The sequence below is a fragment of the Eptatretus burgeri genome, chromosome 2 (assembly GCF_056783735.1).
Source record: "Eptatretus burgeri isolate ZD-2024b chromosome 2, Ebu_testis_v1, whole genome shotgun sequence".
Taxonomy (NCBI): Eukaryota; Metazoa; Chordata; class Myxini; order Myxiniformes; family Myxinidae; genus Eptatretus; species Eptatretus burgeri.
The window spans coordinates 71,016,213-71,029,124 of NC_140962.1; the positions used below are offsets into that span (position 1 = coordinate 71,016,213).

Sequence of the window (12,912 nt, forward strand, 5' to 3'; positions counted from 1 at the left end):
AATGGCATCCTCCCATGTCTCAGTTTCCTTGTTTATTTCACACTAGCAGGGGTGCCTGGCATTGCCGGGCAACGCTGCGTTTCTCCTCCTGCACCTTCCCCTCTCTCCTCCCACCCCTCCCTCTCCCTCATCCCAATCCTCCCCCCCTCATCCCAACCTCCCCCTCCCTCATCCGACCCACACACCTCCTCCCCCTCCCCCTGCCTCCTCCCTCCCTCTGGACTCCTAATCCCCCTTCCCCCACCTCCCTTGATTAGTGGAGGTTGGCAATGGGGCTTCCTACTCTCTGGGGACATGTGCTGTGCAGAAATGGAAATTATCAACACAGCTGACTTGTAATACCCTCTGCCACCACCAACGAGTGGTGCGACATGATACACATTTGCATGGAGAATTTTTGTCGACCTTCCCTCCCAAACCCCCGTGAGTCCAGACTCTAGATGAAACCAAGTAACCCATATTCACCACGAGATCGAACTTGGTCCATGTGCTAAGTTTGGTGGCAATTGGCGCAGTAGTTTTGGTGTGATTGGTGTTACACACACAGACAGACAGACAGACATAAAATTACATTCATTTATTAGAAGATAACCAACCTTTGGCTGTCAAATTGCCCAGGCTGTTGTAGTCACAAATTTACTCCATAAGTGTTTTCTTTTAAAATCTCCATTGATTCCCATGGCTGCCTGGGACAGAAATTTATAAATCGTGAAACAGTAGTGACCTGTTCAGCATTGTTTCTCTGCCAGTGAAAAGGACACAACTTGTCATGAGCAGTGAGCACACGAATGCTCTGTTGGAATGTGGGCCTCCACTACCACTATCATTTACCCCTGTTTGGCGGGTAGAATCATTGGCTGAGAGCACGGGTGTGCTGCTGATGCAATGCCCCCATTACCAGCATGCTGATACTCATTTTCTCGACCTCAGAAGAATGACAGGCTGAGTCAACCACACCTCGTGTTAATTCAACAGCCAACAGGGGCTCAAACTCAGGACCCGAAGATCCCAAGCCAGACACCCTAACCGCTAAGCAACACCAGGCTTCGGACAAAACTTGGTGGACAGGTGAGGTGTTTGACAAGGACGAATTGACTCGGTTTTGGTGAAGAGGTGGAAATGGTTCCAAATCTAAGAATTTTTAAGTAATTCTTCACTTTTTAGACATGGGGCCAAAAACGAGATATAACACGATATTTCAAAAAGTAGTGGACGAGTTATGACAAAACAAGGTGGATGAGTTGGGTGGGTGACAGAACAAGCCAATAACATTTTGGTTCAGTTCCGACTGCAGATCCGGCTGATTAGTAGGATACAAAACGTAAACTGTACAGCCTGGTGAAGGTGTGTGCTCTACTTCGTGCTAACATAGTTTCCCTGTATATTTCTTTGGATGTAAGGAATAATATGGGCTCCCAGCCTCCAATGAGAATACATTTTTGTTCAATGTATTTGCAGCCACCGGTAAATAATTACTAAACATTTACCTTTGATAAACTGCTTTGAACAAAAGTTAAAGCGACAAAGTTCAGTGTGTAAACCACAAATAGTTCAGACTCTGAACAACCCATAATTCCCGAGCAAATTTCCTTCTTCACAACAAAGGAACACCCACAGATACCTAGTGGATCAAATTACAGAATGTATTTTTCTCTGTAATCCTATTCAAGGCCCACCCAACGAGACAGTCAAGGTTTCACTGAGGCAGGACACAGCCATGTCACACCCAAATGTGATGAAAATACAGAACTTAACCAAAAAACAAGAAGCAACAAGAGTGAGAATTGCTTTGCAATACATGTCCTCTAACGCGGTGATATTTTATGAGTCCAAAAAGGGCATAACTCTGTGAAAAATTCATGAAACGCCATGAAACTCGAACTTGTTCTGTAACTTATCATGATAAAGCCACGTACCAAGTTTCAGTTGATTATGTTAAAGGGATGTAGGGAAAAGTCTGAAAAACTGCAGGTTGGATGGACAGCGGAATAGATGGAGAACAAACCTAGAGTCCTCTCCGGTGAAACCAGTAAGAGACTCATAATGCCTGGATCTAAGAATTGTTTTTAGAAGGAAGAAGATTTGTTAGGGTTAGCATCACGACATCTTTTGACGTTAATCCATCACAATCCCAAAGTGAAGTGCCAAAAGATATCATGATGGTTAGGGTTTGGGTTAGGGTTAGGGTTAGGTATTAGATATCCTGGAGAAGGTATCTTCAATATAAGAATACACATAGAAAGTTATTGAGAACACACACTTCACCTTCGGTTGCGGAGAGAATAAAATGATAAACATAATTTTTTTAATTTTGGGTTGCATGCACTAGCCCAGAGACAAAGTAACTTCCTCACGTTGAAATCACCATCAAGGCTTCGGCAGTTATTGAGGTCGGTTGGGCTACAGTTTTACATCGTTTTTAGAGGAGAAGAAGAAGGACAAATTGGAGGCGTTTTAACGATTTCTCATTGTGCTACTCCAGCGGTGTATTCTGGAATTTTTTAAAGTCTTGGTAGTTCAGAAAATGCTCGAGAATAAAAAGTATGGCTTTTGAATGCTTACAACTTCACTCTATAGTAGTTTATAAGCATATCATTGTGTCCAGATTTGAATGGATGGCCATTTTTTTCCGCATATCATCCCTCTGTATGGAGTACTACCATACTCCATTATGTCCCTCTGTATCCCTCATACCATACTCCATTATGTCCAGGTAGTGGACAAAAAATGGAAACACCTGGGTAAATGAGGGACACCAAGTGTATTGAAAGCAACGACTTCCACACAGGTATGACCCAAGTGTTAATTGAGCAAATAACATGCCTGCATGTTTAGGGTCCTGTATTAAAATGCTACACAGGCCTAGTTGTCATTAATTATGGTGAGCATGGCTGCAAGAGGAGACCTCAGTGACTTTGAAAGTGGGGTGATTGTTGTGGCACGTTTGGCAGGATATTCAGTGATAGACAGCTGAACTTTCTGATGTTCCATGAGAAAGAGTGTCGAAGGTTATGTCGGTATGGTTCTCAGAGGGAAAGACAACAGTGGGCAGAAGTGAATACTCCAGAATCATGATATCCATGCATTAATTTGAAGTGAAAGGCAAAACAGGCGAGAAACTACAGATCAATTGACTGTAAATTTCAACCTGGGGTGCGAGCAGCTAGTTTCATCAAAAACGGTCCGCCAGGAACTCCACAGAGCGGGATACCATAGTCGGATTGCAGTGCACAAACCGCTCATCACACCTGGCAATGCACGTTTGCGAGTCCAGTGGTGCAGAGTACAGGCGATGGACTACCGAGCAGTGGAGAAATGTGATATGGTCATATGAATCATCCTTCACCTTGTTCTGAACAAACAGCCGAGTGCACGTATGGTGCCAACTAAAGCACTCAACAACCCTGAGTGCTTTGTTCCAATAGTGAAGGGTTCTGGTGGTTCTGTAATGTTGTGGAATGCATTTTCCTGGCATGGTTCAGGTGCAGTCATTCCCTTAGAAGGCAAAGTCATTGCCAATCCAAACTTAATGGTACTGAGTGATCATCTTCACCCCATTGTTGCAGCATTTCTTTCCTGCCAGGAGGGGTGTCTTCTCGGATGACAATACCCCCACCCACAGAGCACATGCGGTCACCCAATGGTTTGATGAGCATGACTGATGTGATGACCTTCTCAGTCACCAGATCTGAACCCAATTGAGCAATTATGGGACATTCTGGAACAATGCCTGAGACGGCGCTTTTCACCTCCATCAAACAGGTGCAAGTTGATTGACTTTCTCATGGAAGAATGGTGCCGCATCCCTGCTGCAGAATTTCAGATGCTGATGGACTCTATGCCATGGTGCATACAGGTGTATATGCGGTCCGTCGTTGACCGAAACGTCGTAATGTGGCGCATGACTGTATATTGCAAACATAATGATGAGAAAAAGACAATTAACAAAGGAAAACAGACAGACCATTATAACCCTTAAAAGTGTAGGTCTTTCCTTTAGAGAAATTGCAAAGAAGCCAAGGTGTCAGTGAGTACAGTTTCCTACACCATCAAAAAGCACTTGGAAACTGGAAGAAACTAACAGGAAGAGGTCTGGCAGACACAAAGCCACAACACAATCAGAAGACAAGTTTCTGAGAGTGAAAAGCTTGCGTGATAGGCGGCTCACAGGACAGCAGCTTCAAGCACAGCTTAACACTGGTCGAAGTAACGAAGTCTCAGTTTCAAATGTGAAGAGAAGACTTTGAGCTGCAGGTTTGACAGGTCGAGTGGCAGTAAGAAAGCCATTGCTGAGATGGCAAAATAAGAAAAAAAAAAGGCTTGCATGGGCCGTGGAGCACCGCCAGTGGACTACTGAAAACTGAAAGGCCTTATGGACCGATTAATCAAAATTTGAAATCTTCGGTTCATCACGCAGGGTTTTTGTACGCCGTCGAGTAGGCGAAAGGATCGTTCCTCAGTGTGTGACACCAACTGTCAAACATGAAGGAGGAAGCGTGATGATCTGGGGTTCTTTTGCTGGATCCAGCGTCGGCGACTTGCACAGAGTGACTGGCACCCTGAACCAAAAGGGCAACCACAGCATTTTGCAGTATCATGCAATACCCTCTGGTCTACACCTCATTTGTCAGTGGTTCATCCTACAGTGCCCAACTGTGTCTGCGGACATCCTCCTGCAGTTGGGTTACTTTTTTATTAGGAGGTTGGTGGCAGGATTTGCACTACGGCCACCGTAAATCCCTTCATTCCGGAAAACACAAAAACGCAAAAAAATCTGAAAACCCACTCCGTGGGAGTACCTCCTGTGTAACTTCCCTTCGCAGGGCAGCTCACCAGATGACGGGATTGGGACAAAGCCTTCGGGACCCCCAATCTTTGATGATAGGAAGGAAACCACGGGGTAGCATCCCTGGGTCAGATTGCGGGAGAGTGTGTCGGAGTGGTGCTGAGGTATCGTCCACCAGACGGCAGTATCCTTGGGTTAACCTGAGCCGGTCCCTTCGGGTGGGTGCCTGGAATGTCCTATCCCTAAGAGAGGATGATCACCTGTCTCTGTTATCATCTGAGCTCAAGCGTTTGGACATCAGGATTGCAGCTCTCTCTGAGGTTCGGAGACCGGATTGCGGCGAGATAATGGTGGGTGGTTATACCTACCATTGGTCTGGTCGCTCTGATGGTTACCATACCCAAGGAGTTGCTGTAGCTGTGTCCAATAAGCTGACTCCAATGATAATTGAGGTAACACCGGTCAACGAGTGTATTATGAGATTAAGGATTCGTCACTCCTTAGGTGTCATTTCCCTGGTCTCTGTTTATGCTCCGACTGAGGCGAGTGATCTCACCGTGAAGGATGAGATGCATTCTACGCCACGCTCGAGTCTGTGGTTGATCAGTGCCCCAGACGAGATACACTTCTAGTCTTGGAGAATTTCAATGCATCGACTGGAACTGATAGGGATGGTTATGAGACGTGTGTTGGTCTCCATGGGTCAGGAACTATGAACCAGAATAGCACTAAGTTCCTTGACTTTGCAAGAAGTCGTGGACTTAGGTTGGCTGGTTCATGGTTTCAGCGCCCACAAGCTCATCGCTGGACTTGGTATTCCAACGCTGGCGGTGCGGCAAAGGAGATTGACCATGTCCTCATTGACGGTCGTTGGAGGATGATCCAGAACTGCAGGGTCTACCGGAGTGCTCAGTTCCTCAATACTGACCACAGGCTTGTTGTAGTAACTCTAAAGCTGCACGTTAAATCCTAGATAATGGTACCATCCCAGCCGAGGCTGGATGTTGGAAAGCTCAGGGATGAGAGAGTAGCTGAGGAGTTTGCGAACAGGCTGAGTGGACACTTGGAGGGTCTGGGTGCTTTGGGGGGTCCTGAAGAGTTGTGGAGCGCCTTCAAGACCACCGTCCTTGATGTTGCCGGTGGATGTCTTGGAACTCACCGCAGGGCAAAGAAGAATTTTGTCTCTCAAGGGACACTGGATACCATTGACCAGAGTCGCAGGGCCAGGCTGAATGGCAGAGCTGAGCTGTTCAGGGAGCTGTGGCGTAAAACTGTACGTGCATTGAGGGTGGACAAGGAGGCCTACGTGCGAGGAATCTGTGAGGGGGTAGAGCATCACCTGTGGACAGGTGATTCTCGTCCCGCTTACAGGGGAATTCGCGCATTACGTTCATCCAAGCCCATCCCTCGGAGCACTGCAGTTAGAGCAGAGAGTGGTAGGCTCTTGACAGAGGAGTCTGAAGTGAAGGCCCGCTGGACCGGTTACTTTGAGCGGTTGCACCGGGCTGATCCCCCAGCTGTTGAGTTGGACGTCAAGGGTGTTACAATCCCTGTTGCTGACCCTCGAATCAACTGTGGTCCACCTTTGCTTGTGGAAACACGAGCTGCGGTGAACCGGTTGAAACGGGGCAAAGCTCCAGGGATCTGTGGCATCCATGCCGAACTTCTCAAGGCTGGTGGAAATGCTGCACTCGTGTCGTTGCATGCAGTTTTGTGCTCTGCCTGGAATACAGGCATCATCCCAACTGATTGGAAGAGGGGCCTTGTTGTTCCTCTCTGGAAAGGGAAGGGTGATCGCCAAGACTGCAACAACTACCGAGGGGTGACGCTGCTCTCAGTGACGGGCAAGGTCTTTGCTCGGATAATTCGTGATAGGGTTCACCACCATCTGCTTGAGCATCAGCGTCCAGAGCAGTCAGGCTTTACACCAAAGAGGTCAACGATTGACCGTATCCTTGCACTTCGTGTCCTCACCGAATGCAGACGAGAGTTTCGGCAGGGGCTGCTTGCAGCCTATGTTGATCTCTGTAAAGTGTTCGATTCAATGAATTGGGATGTCCTCTGGAGGATTCTTGGTCTTCGTGGGGTGCCACCAAAACTGATCGAACTGATTTCTGAACTCTACTCTGGTACTGGGAGTGCTGTGAAGTGTGGTGGTACCATCTCTGACTTCTTTCCAGTTGTTACTGGAGTTCGTCAGGGGTGTGTACTGGCCCCCACACTTTTCAGCACTTGTATGGACTTGATTTTAGGGAGGATGTCGGAGAGATCTAGCTGCGGTGCATCGTTTGGGAATGTCAAGATCTCAGACCTTGATTTTGCAGATGATGCAGTCATCTTTGCAGAGACTTTAGATATCCTTTTGGGGGCCCTCGAGGTGCTGAATGAGGAGTCGGAGCTGCTGGGATTACGGGTTTCTTGGGTCAAAACTAAGATCCAGGCTTTCGGTGACATCTTGGATGCTGCTGTCCTGTCTGTGTCTGTTTGTGGTGAGGATGTTGAGGTCGTGGAGAGATTCACTTACCTTGGCAGTGATATTCATGTCTCTGCTGGCTGTGAGTCAGAGGTCAATAGACATCTGGGTCAGGCCTGGGGAGTCATGGATTCACTGGATCATGGGGTGTGGCGCTGCCGGTACCTGTGCGGGAGGACGAAAGTCCGAGTCTTCAGGTCCTTGGTACTTCCAGTCTTGCTCTATGGATGCGAGACTTGGACTCTGACCAAGGATCTGAGACGGAGACTTAATTCCTTTGGTACCAGTTCTCTTCAGAGAATCCTTCGCTATCGCTGGTCAGATTTTGTGTCCAACGAGCGGTTGCTGATAGAGACTCTGATGAGATTTGTCACCTGCATCGTCCGCGAGTGTCAGTTGTGGCTGTATGGACATGTGGCTCGTTTTCCTGACGCTGATCCTGCTCACCAGATTCTCTCAGCGGGGGAGTCTCGTGAGTAGAGGAGGCCAGTGGGCCGACCACGTGCCTCGTGGTTGCAGCAGGTTGACTATCATCTCAAGGAGATGGGGATGGGCCTTGCATCTGCCTGGGGGATGGCCAGACGGAGGCCCCTGGAGTACCGGCAGAAAGTGGACGCCGCGTCGCGCTGTTCTGGCACATGCTCCCATACCTGACCTGACATCCTACAGCAAGATAACGACCCAAAACATACCTCCAGGCGATGTCAGAACTACCTTAGAAGAAAAGAACAAGACGGTAGGCTTCAAATCATGGAATGGCCAGTACAGTCTCCAGACTTAAACCCCATCGAGCTGGTTTGGGATGAACTGGACAGAAGGGTGAAAGCAAAGCAACCTACAAGTGCAACACATTTGTGGGAACTTCTGCAACAGTGTTGGGAAAAAGTTTCTGAACAATATTTGATTTCCATTGTAAAAACAATGCCACGAGTATGTTCGGCTATTGTATCCGCAAAAGGTGGCTACTTTGAAGAGTCAAAAATTTCGATTAAATTTTGTTCAACAAAATTATTCCATGATTTATTTTTATCTGCAATTGTTACTTACGAAATCTAAAGATTTTATAAGTATATTGATGACTTCCGTCGTGTGTGTGTGTGTGTGTGTGTGTGTGTGTGTGTGTGTGTGTGTGTGTGTGTGTGTGTGTGTGTGTGTGTGTGTATGTGTGTATGTGTGTGTGTGTGTGTGTGTGTGTGTGTGTGTGTGTGTGTGTGTGTGTGTGTGTGTGTGTGTAGGCACGATAACTCGAGAACGGAAGAAGCTTCCAATGTCAAATTACACCACGTGATTCAGGAGGGTGATTGCTAGCGCTGATTAGATTTTGGTCAAAGGACAAGGTCACAGTGAGGTCAAACATCCAAAACATGATAACTCGAGAAAAGTTACCACAGATATTGTTGACGGAGCGCGAGTTTGGAAGATCGAGGTAAGTTCGGCGGAATTTATGTCAATTCGTCGAGTTACGGCTGTTTTAAAAATTTTAGTGTCAGCGCCCATGGCGCAGAAAGCCTTGCCTAGTTGTAGGCTGCGTTGTGTTTTCGATAAAGATGGTGTTTAAAAGTCATTTTTCATCCCAATAAAGCTTATCGTCGCATGCCTGACTCGCTAAGCCGTCGGATGGTGTAAAGATTGTTTGTGGATGGCCGAATATTACGGTTTTATGACTTTGATCAAATAATATTAAATAATTCCGTAAATTCCTGTGGAGAAATGGAGTATTTTTGCTTCGGTTGACGTTACGAGTTCGTTTTAACTTCGATTTTAATTTTGTCTTCGGTTTTTGCGATCGCTTAGGATGCTTAACACTTAGGATGCTTAGAATGCTTAGGATGCTTAGGATGCTTAGGTTGTTGAAATTCTGGTAAAAATCGGATGTTTTAAGATTGTATAAAAAAAATATTTCACCCGCCGCGTCACGGCTCGTCACGTGGCGCAGCGCGCTCGAGCAGACGCGTCGTTGAGTCACGTAAAGGTTTTGCGTGTGTGCGCTGATGTCATCGCGCTCGCCCCGGCGTCCTTTCGAGTTGGGGGGGCCATCGAGTGTGACCTTTACGTTACGTTAATCTGCGGTAACTTGAGAACGGAAGTAGCTACCAATGTCAAATTACACCACCTGATTCAGGAGGGTGATGGCTGGCGCGGATTAGATTCTGGTCAAAATCGGTCAAAGGTCAAGGTCACAGTGAGGCCAAACATTCGATTTTTGATGGTTTGGTACAAAATCATCGTAGAAACTTCTGGTTTGCGTCGCTACCTTCTCGAGAGACAGCTTTTATTAGACAAGGTCAGAGGTCAAGTTGACGATTTCATAAGTAGCAGTCTATGACTGCTTGTTTATTTGTTCTATGCTTTAATTGCAGAGTACATTGAAACATTAAACTGTTTAAATTTCAGTAAAAACTGGGAAAATGGGGGTGTTCTAAAACTTTAGACCGGTCATGTACATACATACATATATATATATATATATATATATATATATATATATATATATATATATATATATATATATATATATATATATATATATATATACATATATATGTACATACCCACACACACACACTCCATTCCAGATCTGACTGAATCTGTTTTTGGACAATTCCCAAAGAAAACAAGAGCTGTGAAAACAAAAGTTTTATTGAGAATTGTTCCAGATGGGATTATAAAGCAGTTTGATCATGAAATTGTGGATACACAGTGAGTTTTGATCATTAAAATATCCTGGAGAAGGTATCTTCAACATAAGAATACACATATAAAGTTATTGAGAAATGCAGTACTGTCATATATGTGCTTTATCGACAACAAGAAAGCATTCGATAATGTCAACCATGTGAAATTGATGGAAATTCAGAAGAACCTTAAAATAAATAGAAAAGATCTTTCGAATTTTAGCCAAATTATGATGAAAATTAAACAATAGTAGTGAAACAGAGAAGAGTTTCTCCACAAAGATTGGAATATAAAATGTGTAAGGTAAGGCTATTCACTATTACTGCTTAACCTCTGCAAGGAACTTTTATTCCAAAAGACTGAAGGAATGAAAGATGTAGTAATTGGGAGTATATTCCTCACCTGATGGATCCAACTACACAGGTCCATCTGGGAACTTCACTGCGCTGCCAACTTTTAAAGTGTGCACTTCCCTTACTAATAGAGATCCCAGTCTGATATTGTGAGTGCATACGGGATATCATGTGCTTCAGGTTTGACCATGTGGGGGTAAAAGTCAAAGCTGATCTGGTTCTTCAATTTTTGGATTTAGTGCCTTTTGTACATACATTTAAAAAAAGTAAAATATTTATTTTGAAAGTTTTCATTTGATATCAAAATTAGCTCTGTAAGATCATTTGAACGTGAGATACAGCACCCTGAAGTTGCTATGGTCACAAAAAAAGCTCAACGACCTCTATCTCACACACCACTTAACCTTGGAAGATTTGGGCTATGGAGTCCTCTCGTTGAAGAGAGCAAAACTGATGTTGTATCTGAAAAAGATTTTGATATCAGATCTCACATTGAAGTGTGATGATTTGGTGTGGCATGATGTTAAAGTAGCATGTTGCTCTTGGTGGTTTATTCTCATCTTTCTCCATCATGGTAGCCAGCTGCACCAAGGCAGCAGTTTGTGACCAGTTCTGTGCTGGTTTACATAAACTGTTTTACTTGGGAAACCCCTAGTAGCAGTTCGCTGATGAAAGGTTTATGCTGAAGAGTCCCTTGCCTCATTTGCACTTCATACAGCAGATGTAGCTAATCATCGTCAATACGTAATAATCAAGAAAATAGTTTTATTTATACCTCAGCAGTAATAAGTGCATTAAAATCTGCAAACAAAAGCATAATTTTTGATATCCGTTTATTCCATACAATAATTTATAATTATAACATTCTAAGAGGTTGTGGAAAAATTACGACAAATATTTCAGAAAAAAGTAACTTCGCCATCCACAGGTTCACAGACTCCTTTGTTGTGAAGCACAAGTTTAAAGGACCCATACAACTAAAACAAAGTAGCTGCAAAAAAATAAAAAATAAACTTGAAAGCAAAATAATTTAAATATTCCGAAGTTAGATTTCAAAACTATCCATCCACCATTTTCGCGATAATTAAAGCAATCATTTTTAGAACTGAGCGTGGCAACCTTGTCGAAATATTTGATAGGTCACATTGAGCAAACAAACAACTTCATCATTTCATTGTTCAAGTTGGTTGTTTGCAGGAAGGGGTGAAATGAGGGTTTTCATGGGACGGGCACATTAGCGATGACATTTTTTTTTTTTTTGATGGACGACACTCTTTACAGAGCGTTGGTGCTGCCGAAGCAGTTTCTTGGCAAGGGTTATACTGGGTGGTTTGCCATCGCCTTCCCACTGTTGGCTACCCTTGGCCACCGCCTTCCCAGTGGCTACCCTTGGCCACCAGGAAGTAAGTAAAGTAGGTTTAAACTTTTAACCCTCAGCATCCAAGCTCCCTACAAGCAATCGTTTTTCTTTGCCGTCATGGCTGTTTTTAAAGCAATTCCCAATTGGTTATCTATATGAATCGGACGTGCTTTAGAAAGCCTGCGCCGATTACCGACATGGCGATCCGCAATAATCATACCGGTACAAAGTGATACTGTTACGAATCTGGAAACAATTCGCATTCACACATACAGTTGACCCAAAGTTTAGTTATTTCATTAAGTATATGTGGATAGTTAGAATCCCTCCCTTATCATTATGTGAAATGGGAATTTAATGTGTGCTGCGAGTTTCTTTCTAGTTAGTTTTCTACATCAATCCCCTCCACTCCATTAGCTCCATTATGTACGTGTTCAAGGCCCCGAACGTAGACGGAGTTTCCATCACTTCAGAGCCGACTCCGCCCCAGCAAGATGGAATGTTCCTCTTGTCCAATCAGGGGTGAGATCGCTTCAGCTCCAACTCTTCCCCATCAAGAAAGAATATCTCCCCTGTCGACACGGGGAAGACAAAGGCGCCTCGCTCTGGCTCCGCCCTGAGAAGAAAGAATGTCTCTTCGGTCCAATCAGGGGCGGACACCACAACAGCCCACAGAGACCGGAGGCGGCCGCGTCCAATGAGGAGAGGACACCGATCAACCGATGCCCCCCCCCCCGACCAATGAGAGGGGGAGTTACCAGAGAGCCCGATCCCTCGACCCAGCACGAGGAGATGAGGATTGACGGCGCGATCCTGACAGAAGGGGTTATCGTCTCGCTTTTGGTTCGTGATTGGATTGTGCTGGCTGGCGTCTGTCTCTTCGCCCTCGATTCTTGGTGCCTGGTGCGTCGTTGGTTGTGGGTTCGTCCCACCGTCCTTGGTGTGCCTGGTTCGTCGTAAAGCTGTTCCACGGTCCCCGAGCTCACAAGTGCGGGTCGGTCAGACCGCAAGAGGAGGCCAGGTACCCGACCAGACTCTGACCCACAGCTTGCCTATCCTCCACGGCTGGAGGGTCCAGTAAAGGCAAGCCGGCTCCATTTCTTTTCCGGTGTGTGTGTCTGTGTGTGGCGCCAGTCTGTAAGTAAAACTGTTAAGTGATTGCCATTTTACATTTGCCTGCATTTATATTCGTGATTAAGTGTGCTCTGTCTTTCCCTCCCTATTGCCTGTTGTAAATAAATAACTGTTAAGTGTTCCAGTTCGT

At 45.4% G+C, this 12,912-nt stretch overlaps 1 long non-coding RNA gene across 1 annotated transcript in view; it reads left to right on the top strand.

Moving 5' to 3' along the window:
* The first annotated feature begins 823 nt into the window (after positions 1-823).
* Positions 824-12,912, top strand: part of LOC147032274 (uncharacterized) — a 68,323-nt gene continuing 56,234 nt past the window's right edge. Inside the window, exon 1 of the long non-coding RNA XR_015055102.1 lies at positions 824-1,068. This is a non-coding gene — a long non-coding RNA (uncharacterized LOC147032274). The remainder of the gene's footprint in view (positions 1,069-12,912) is intronic.